Below are 8,564 nucleotides of genomic sequence, written 5' to 3'. Positions count from 1 at the left end.
ATAGTTTTTTGGTGATTGGTTTACTGTTATCTCAGGTAATTCGATTTCCTTAAATATGCCTATGCCACTGCAAAGTCCCATATTAGAATGCCAAGGGTGGAGAACTATTGGATTAGAATCATAGTTCTGTGAGCATTCATTTATCCATTAATTCAGAAATATTTATTTCACCTCTACCATGTAATAGTCAATGCTAAATACTAAGGCAAAGCATATGAATCAACCAGAATTCCTACCCTTAAGGAACTTGCAGTCTGGTGAAGAGGAAGTTACAGTGCAATGTACTAAATGCTTAAATGCTGGTTTTCAAATGTGCACAGTGTGCTATAGTAGCCTAGTGGAGAGGTCCCAACCCAATGGAAGGTGGGTGAAGGAGGGAAAAGGTCAGGGAAAGTTTTCTAAATGGGACATTGGAAAAGAGTATTCAGAGGCTAAGGGTATTTGGAGGGGAGGTAGGAAGATAAACCAGGAGGCAGAGAAAGGATTAATGGCTTCATCTTCTCCAGTTGTCAGTCAATCCTTGCCAGTTGTCCAGGTTTTACCACCTGTCAACTAAAACTTAATTGAGAGAAATCTCTCATCAAGAGGTTAATTGTGACACGGATTCCCATATCCAGGAGAAAAATCCATCACCCGTGCAGACTGCTTCTTTTTTGGCATCTGGAACAGTCCTGTCTGTTAGCAAAATGTAGGTACTTACAATTGAGTTATTTCCAGTCCTCAGGTTCTTCCTGAGCTTCTTATCTTTCCTTGAATAATCTCATTGGATATTTAAAGCCTCATGGCATTCCTTTCCAAATGGACTGAGGCTGTCTCCATCTCTCCTAGACCCCTTTTTTTCCTGGCACTCCAATCTTGAATTGAAGGTGTTTTCAAGGACAAACACAGAGCAGAATTCTCAACCCGAAAATAGGAAATTCACCAGGCAAAATTCATGACCTCCCGCCTCCTGTGGTTGCAGCCTCCTATTATTTTTGTATGTCTCCGGTGCCAGAAGGACATCAAGGAACCTTCTTTCTCTTACCTTCACCACTCTGATGACTGTTCCGGCCGCTCCTTTGGGATTCCTCCAACTTGCAGCTTCATTCCATATGTTCTTCTCTTTCCTACCCAGCTACTCTCCTCCTCCCCTCCCTCCCCCTGTTCCTTTTTGCTCTGCCCCTGTTCTCAGATGATATGTGTGCATGTCTCCCTTGGCTTTTGCAGTTCCATAGGGAAGGGATCAGAGTTCTCGGTGCCTGAAGAAAGTGTGAGCAGGGTTAGTTTCTAGATGATTCCAAACTTAACATGAGTCTTATTTCCTTTTTTAAAAAAGTGGAAATATAAATGAATTAATGAAGTGATCAGAAAGAAGTAGATATGTCAAGATACCAACAAATTATATGAAAAAACAAACTGAAGCCTGGAATCTTGTTAACACCATGAAGGTAAGACCATCTATTTGATCTCTGGAAATAATGGCAGGAATGTTTGTCCTGGGTGTTTATTGCAGGCAGCTCTTGTCTTTGTCATTATTGTGTAAAATTGGCTAGAGTTTTAAAGAAATAAGGCCCAGAACCTAAAAGAAGTCCTCTGTGCAATCCTGCAGAGCAGCTGGGGGTAGCCCAGGCAACAATACTGTGGCTCACCTGAGAGTAGGGCTTTTAAGATAGAGGAGGGAACATATGCAGAGGTAGATGTCACTGGGAAAGGAAGTTAAGTCCAGTCTAGGCTATATGAGAGGTTAGGGAATCCCAAAATATTAGGGGATATTTTCATTGAGGCCACAAATAGGGTTGACAATCTCAAACTGTGGATGCTTATAAGTAGGACATCCTGGGGTAGCAAAGTTAGATTACTGTCTATGTAGGAACATGGACTATAGTGTCAGGTAGACCAGTGCGCCGACCTAGTTCTGCACTTGCCAGCTGTGAAAACCCCAGACTTGATCCTTAACTCCTCTGAACCTTCAGTTTCTTCAAACGAAGATGGGATCATAAAGCCTATCCTTCAGGGTTGTGATGTTGCAGATGAAGTCCCAGGCACAATCCCTGGATATACTGGCTATCCAGAAGCTCTCAGTCTAGCCTCACTGGCCATACTCTCAGAGTTGGTGGGGGACAAAGACATGGACACAGAGTGGCAGTGCGATGTGGCGAGTACCGTAAGAGAGGTATCCACATGTTTGGGAGTGTGGAGCCTGGAGAGGGGGTCAGGGAAAGCATCCTGAAGAAGGTGACAACTGAACTGGGCTGAAACCCCCAGGGAATAACAGTGCATGAGCTGTCACTCTGGTGGTCTGCTGTGTGAGTGTGGAATGCAAGGGAACAGAGCCAACAGTGGCAGGGTAGAGATGACCCAGCCTTATTGCTCCAGAGAAAAATGTCATGTCCCTTAAGGGACACTCACACAATTAAGACCCCAGCTTGCAGCTACTTCATACTTATCTTGTCTGTCATTGACAGCCCATTGGCAGGCCTTTTCATTGAGATAAATACAGTAAGAGAGGGTAATTCTATTGACTAATTCCTCAGCCAAAAGAGCTCTTGAAGGCTCCAATTTCCCTATGGTCTTTTCATAAAGCAATCCAGGTTGCTTAAGAAGTGAAAATTAGAGGGCAATTGGAATCAAGGGAAGAAAATGGGGTGGAGCAGACTCAAATCTGGGAGGACACAGTAGTGTCATGTTCTAAACTCAGTCCAGTCTGAGCAGACAGTTCTCTTTCCACCTTACCCCACTTCTACTAACCCACCTATTGACTACCTTATGCAACAGCTTTAATACATTTTCTGACTTAAATGTTAATGGGCACAAATGAGTCATCACTTCGGTTCTGCCAGGAAAATGTGACCTCCTAGGAAAATGTGACCTCGATCAGGTCATTTCTCCTTCTCTGGGTCTCAGCTTCTTTATCTTTAAAATAGGGAATTAGTGTGACAACAGTCTCTGGATTTATCCAGCTCTAATGTCTAGGGCTTCATGGATTTGCATTTCCGAGAGCTGCAGGTCCCACTGGAAAACAGATACCTTGGAGAGTGGAGATAGAAAGGGAGAGTCATTTTGGGGGAATTTGGCCACTAGGGGAGCCACTGAGCAACACTGTGTCCACTACAGATTGCGCTGGATACTCCTGTTTTCTATTTTGCACCAGGGCACCCTGTGGTTTAGCAGCAACCCTGGGGAGCGGTAGTGTTTTCTCAGGATTACAGGTTGCTTCATCTGACACTCACCCTGTTCCTGTCCCTGACCCTTCTTACTCATATCTGTGTCCTAGCACCTGGCACTGTACTTGGCACTTGGTCTTAACTCCATAAATGTCTATTCTGCTAGCTGAACTGAGCACCCAGCCCTCCCAGGGGACTAAGGAGAGAGACATTCAGTGAGGACAGAGGACACTCCAGTCCCTCCTGGATTTCTCTGTAATAACGAATCTTAACCATTCTTACTAGTTTTTCTCTCAGAGGTTAATTTTTTTTTCCAGTCCAGTAGCCACCTCCCTTCCTCCCTATGTACTGACCCCTATTCTTGGCTTGGAGCAGAGTCCCAAGCCTCTTCATACCACTCTCTGCCTTCTTTGCAACAATGGCAGGGTGGAAGAGGGGATTCTCAGTGAATTCACTTGTTAATATTTGCCTTCAGCTATTTTCATGCTTCCTAAATTCAGGCAGGCCAGGTTCCAGAGCTGTGGAAGCTGTTGGGTGGTTGATAAATCTATATTAGAAGGTGAGATGCAAGAGTCAGCATGGGTCTGTCTCTCCTGATTTTGACCATTTGCTTCCAGGAAGGAGACTTCTCTCTCTCCTGAGCTGGAAAATGGAGGAGTAAAAATCCTACCCCCTATACCGTGGAGAGAACACAGTTGGCCAAAGCTCTTCATTGTGATATTGGAATTCAGAAGGTCTTACCTGCATGTAAGATGACAATCCTGTCCCAACTGCAGTGGTAACCAGAGAAGCCTCCCATTTGGAAAGTCCCTAACCTCTATTTCACTGGAGTACCTTTTGGTAAAATTTCATATAAAATATACATCTGACTATATTCTTGAAAGACAGCCAAGTATAGTAAAAAGAGCATGGAATTTGAAGACATAAATTTAACTTCTGGCTCTGTTGCTTCTTAACTCTGAATCTGTTTCCTTGTCTGTCAAATCAAAATAGCTATTTTGAAGTTATTGTGAGGATTAAATGAGAGTATTCATTTATTTCAACAAACATTTAGTATGCACTGCATTTATTAATCAGGATAAATAACTCTTACTGCCTCAGAAAGTAAAGTTCTCAATCTCAGTGGTGCAACATAACAAACTAAAAATTTTGATGCAGGTTGGTCAGAGTCACCCTCCATCTAGTGACTCAGGGACCCAGGCTCCCTCTATGGTGTGATGGTCTGCTCTCATCACATACTTGCCAAAGCTGTTATAACAAGAGAGATCAGTGAGGTCCATGCCTTCATACCTTGGACCAGAAGTAATACATCACTTCTTTTCATGCTTCCATTTGTGGAAACTTGGTCATATGCGTCCAATTTAGCTCCAAGGGAGCTCCAAGGCAGAGAAATGTTTCTGTGTTTTATCCCAGGAAAAGGGAGCAGTGTGGAAAACAAATAGCATTGCCCCCACCACAAGCATCTCGTGTGTGTCAGGAACTGTTCTGGGCAATGGGAACACAGAGATGAACCAAAGTCACTGTCTTCAAGGAGCACACAGTCCAGAGATGAATGTTTAAGTGCAATTAGCTCTTAGGGTAATTCAAATCTCCTTTCAAATTCTCTAATTTTGCCACTGTTTCCTCTTATCAATCATTATTATATTCTAAATATTCCATGTTCCTCAAACCTTATTTCAAGCTTATTGGTTTCATCTGACTTATCCCTGACTCCCTGAATAGAGGGCAAGTCCCTCGGGCAAGGTCTGCCTCTTGGTTACCTCTCCTCCCGTGTCATCTAATGTGGAACCAAACACATAGCAGAGCTCCTTTGCCTGCAGATATTTGTTGCATGGGAAATTGTGTTTGTATCTTTTTGTTTCCTTCCCTCAATCATATTTCTCTTCTCTCTTTGCTCATGGCTTTGCCAAGTCCCCCCTCCCTAGACAGACTGTCACAGGCTAGAGACACCTACTTTCTCAACCCAGCCTCCCTTCTGACATGTGGGAACTTGCTGTTATCCCCAGAAGAGAAACAAAACATGTCTATCCTTTCTCTCTCTGCCAGACTTTCTCCTGGGACCAAGCAGGAGCTGGCCCCTGGGAGAACTGCTTGGGTTCTTGGGAAAGGGTGGCTGTCTGCGGAGTTGACCAAAAGGAACATGAGAAGCTGGAAGTAAACAAGTCAAAGGGTGAGAGACACAAACTAGGCTGTGGTCACTCTAGGGAATAGTTTGAGGCCACTTCTCCAGGCTCCCTTCCTTGGAGGTCACCTCAGACACCCTTCCTGCCGCCTTCATGTCCCAGGTTGGAGGTGGGCAGTGTCCCCCATGGCTCATCATGCTCCACTCCTCTCTGACGGAGAGAGCCTGGCTCCAGCCAGGGCTCAGTGCTCTTATCACCCCAGCAGCCAGGTCCTGCCATGCTGGTGAACAATAACGGATTCAGCCTCGCGTGTCCATCATTACCCGGCACCTTTAATCAGGAGTGTTATCTGCAGCTCCTGCCCAGGCCTCATTTAGATTTCTTGTTTGTAGCAATAATACCCTTTTAATATGCTAAATGAGCAAGCAAATGAGCCTTCCTCCACTTGCGAGGTTTCTAAAAACATCCCTTCTTTAGTGGATGAAGGTCATTCTTTTGACAGATTAATACTTAACTAGGAGGCCCTGTTTATTGTCTGGGGTCACTTCAGCGGCTGTCACAGCATATTAAAGAGCGCAGGATTGCCCATGCCTGAACAATGTAGCTAGGTGGGAGATGCGGGCGGGGCGGCCTCTTGCCAGATTCCCTTCCTTGGCTCTCATTTAAACTCTGAGGCCGTTATTAATACTTTAATTTGTAGTGCATTAATGAATTCTAATCCCCATTATGTGTTGAGCAAATGGGCCTTCAACAGGCTCTGTGCAACCCAAGTGAGTCCTGGCTGCAGGTTAGACAGATGCACTAATGGCATTAGCAGAGCAGGGACTGGGTGCTCTCTTGGAGGTGCACGGAGAGGCAGCAGGGACACTGGGTCTCTGCTGCTCAGCAACAGGGAGAAAAAGCGGGCAGGGTAAGAGAGAACCCCCTGATGGTGTTGTTTGAAACTTCTGCCCCATTGGGCCAGTTCTACCCTTAGACTTTCCAGATACGGGAACCAATTTTCCCCATTTCTGCTGAAAATTTGTTTTCATCTGTAAAATGAAGATAATGATAGCACCTACCCCGGTATGCATATTAAAACAGGTAATATAGAGCGATGGCTGAGGGCATGTAGAAAACAATAAATGTAAGTTATCATTGCCATTCCCTGACCAAACCCCCAGCTGCTCCCTGCCCCAATGGGACAATCTAGAGTGAGTGAAGAATCCCTCCTTTTTTCTCCAAAGGACATCATCAGTTTGTACTTACCTCTGTGAGCGCTTCTCCACCTTGCAAGGCACTTGTTTATGAGTCTGACTTCTCTTTTCAAGTAGATGCCCCTGAGGACAGGGACTATGTCATTTTCATTTTTACACCCCGTCCTCACCCAGTGTTTAATGGTGGCACTTGTCAAAAAGCACTCATCTTCGTCAAAGACTTGCTGTGCAAACAATTAAACAAATGAAGCAGGCCAGACGAGGTTTTCGTCTCCATGTTGCAGGACCACAGTCTTGCCACCTGTCCCTGCGAGGTGGTTGGCTGAGCTCTCTTCTCAGTGCGTCTAGTTTCTACTATCCTGAGTCCTTGGCTCAAGTCCTCCTGCCCCCTTCCATCCTCTGAATTCTATTCTTGTTTCCTTAGCCACTCAGTGGTATGAGTTTGGTTGTGTCCTCCTCTTAAGTGACACTATAAGCCTAAAGGCAAGCAGTGGGTCTCGTATTTCACACGTGGGGTGCCTTGTACAAAATGAATCAAAAGCCAGCTTACTTAAGCATAGCCTGGAAAGAGGTGTCTATACCCAGGGACCTGTGCTCATTTTGGTTTGCATGCGGCATGAGGGCAGGGACTATATGCCATACTTCTTTTATATGTTTCCCAACCTAACCCCCTGCTTCGTTAATTCTGAAGGCATAACAATAACCACTATTTATAAGGCTTAACTGGGTCAGGCATTGTGTTGGGCACTTTACTTATATTATCGCATCTCATCTTTACAATAAATTTAAGACATATAGGTCCTATTATTCCCATTTTACAGATGGAAAAAATGTAGCTCCTAACTGCTCTAACTTTACTTCATCACTCAGTAATGTGTCTTCAGAACCTTAGAAGAAATCTTGCCATTGACTGAATGTTTGTGATCCCCCAACATCCATAGACTGAGATCCTAACCCCCAGTGTGATTATGTTAAAAGGCAGGACCTTTGGGCAGTGAGAGTGGAGTTCTCACGAATGGAATTAGTGCTCTTATAAGAAGAGACACCAGAGAGCTTTCTCTCTCTCTGCTCTCTGCCGTGTGAAGACACAGCAGGAAGGCAGCTGTCCTCAAACCAAGAAGAAAGTCCTTACCAGATAGAATCTGCTGGAGCTTTGATCTTGTGCTTCCCAGCCTTCGAAACTATGAGAAAAAAACAAATATTCGTTGTTTAAGCCCCTTAGTCAATGGTATCTTTGTTATAGCAGTACACCAAACTGACTAAGACAAAACTTAAATATCATTTAGAATATTTATGTGTTCAGCTGAGGCATCTCTGACTCAGAAAGGTTTGGGATTGTCCTAAGTCACTCAGCTAATCTGTGCAGCCAATCCTTAAAGTCAAACTCTTTCTTCCTGTCACCCAACCCTGAAGGGGTAAGTCATTTGACAGGGCAGGTCATTTGATGGGGCAGGCCATCCTGCTAAAGGAATGAATGGACCCAGTTGGAGCCAGGGATTGATGCTGGACCCCATAGGGATGAGTCAGGACTGAAAGGCCAACCCCTCCTGCCTCAGGGTCATGAGCAGTTGAGTCAGGCCCTGGTGAGGATTGCTCTGCCCTCTGGACTCCCTGGGAAGGGACCTCCTTTCTAACTTTTTGATGCCTTTATCAGCTCAATACAGCAAGTACCTATAGAGTTCCTGCTCTAAGGATAAAAGGGAAAAAAAAACAAAAAAAAAAAAAAAAAAAAAAAAAAAAAAAAAAAAAAAAAAAAACCTTGCTAAAAAAACAGAGACCCTGATAGAGAGACCCTGATTCTAGCCTCATCTTAGTGACCAGCCATTTGTGAGTTCCCACCTTGAATTCCTCACCTGTCCCATGAGGGGGTTGGTCCTGTGGGGCCAGGTACTCTAAGTAGAGGCCCGTGTGCCTTTTTGACTCCACTGCCCCCAGCTCATCTGGACCACAGGCTACTCCCACTGCCAAGGCCGCTCCGAGGGCCCCTCCCCTAAAACTCCAGCACACACTGCTCTCCCTCCTCTTCTTTGTGTCTTCCTGGGACCCATGGCCCAGATATTTGAAAAAGTGGCAAACACTTCTGATGCGTTCTTACTCCTGAT

General features: G+C 44.9%; 1 long non-coding RNA gene across 1 annotated transcript in view; it reads left to right on the top strand.

Annotated features, from left to right (window-relative positions):
• Positions 1-1,305: 1,305 nt before the first annotated feature.
• LOC119470346 overlaps positions 1,306-8,564 on the top strand; it is an 89,459-nt gene continuing 82,200 nt past the window's right edge. Inside the window, exon 1 of the long non-coding RNA XR_005199240.1 lies at positions 1,306-1,427. This is a non-coding gene — a long non-coding RNA (uncharacterized LOC119470346). The remainder of the gene's footprint in view (positions 1,428-8,564) is intronic.

Source organism: Cebus imitator, unplaced genomic scaffold (assembly GCF_001604975.1).
Source record: "Cebus imitator isolate Cc_AM_T3 unplaced genomic scaffold, Cebus_imitator-1.0 Scaffold28, whole genome shotgun sequence".
Lineage (NCBI taxonomy): Eukaryota > Metazoa > Chordata > Mammalia > Primates > Cebidae > Cebus > Cebus imitator.
Note: the sequence above shows the minus strand (reverse complement) of the source record. Positions and strands in the feature narration are given on the sequence as shown.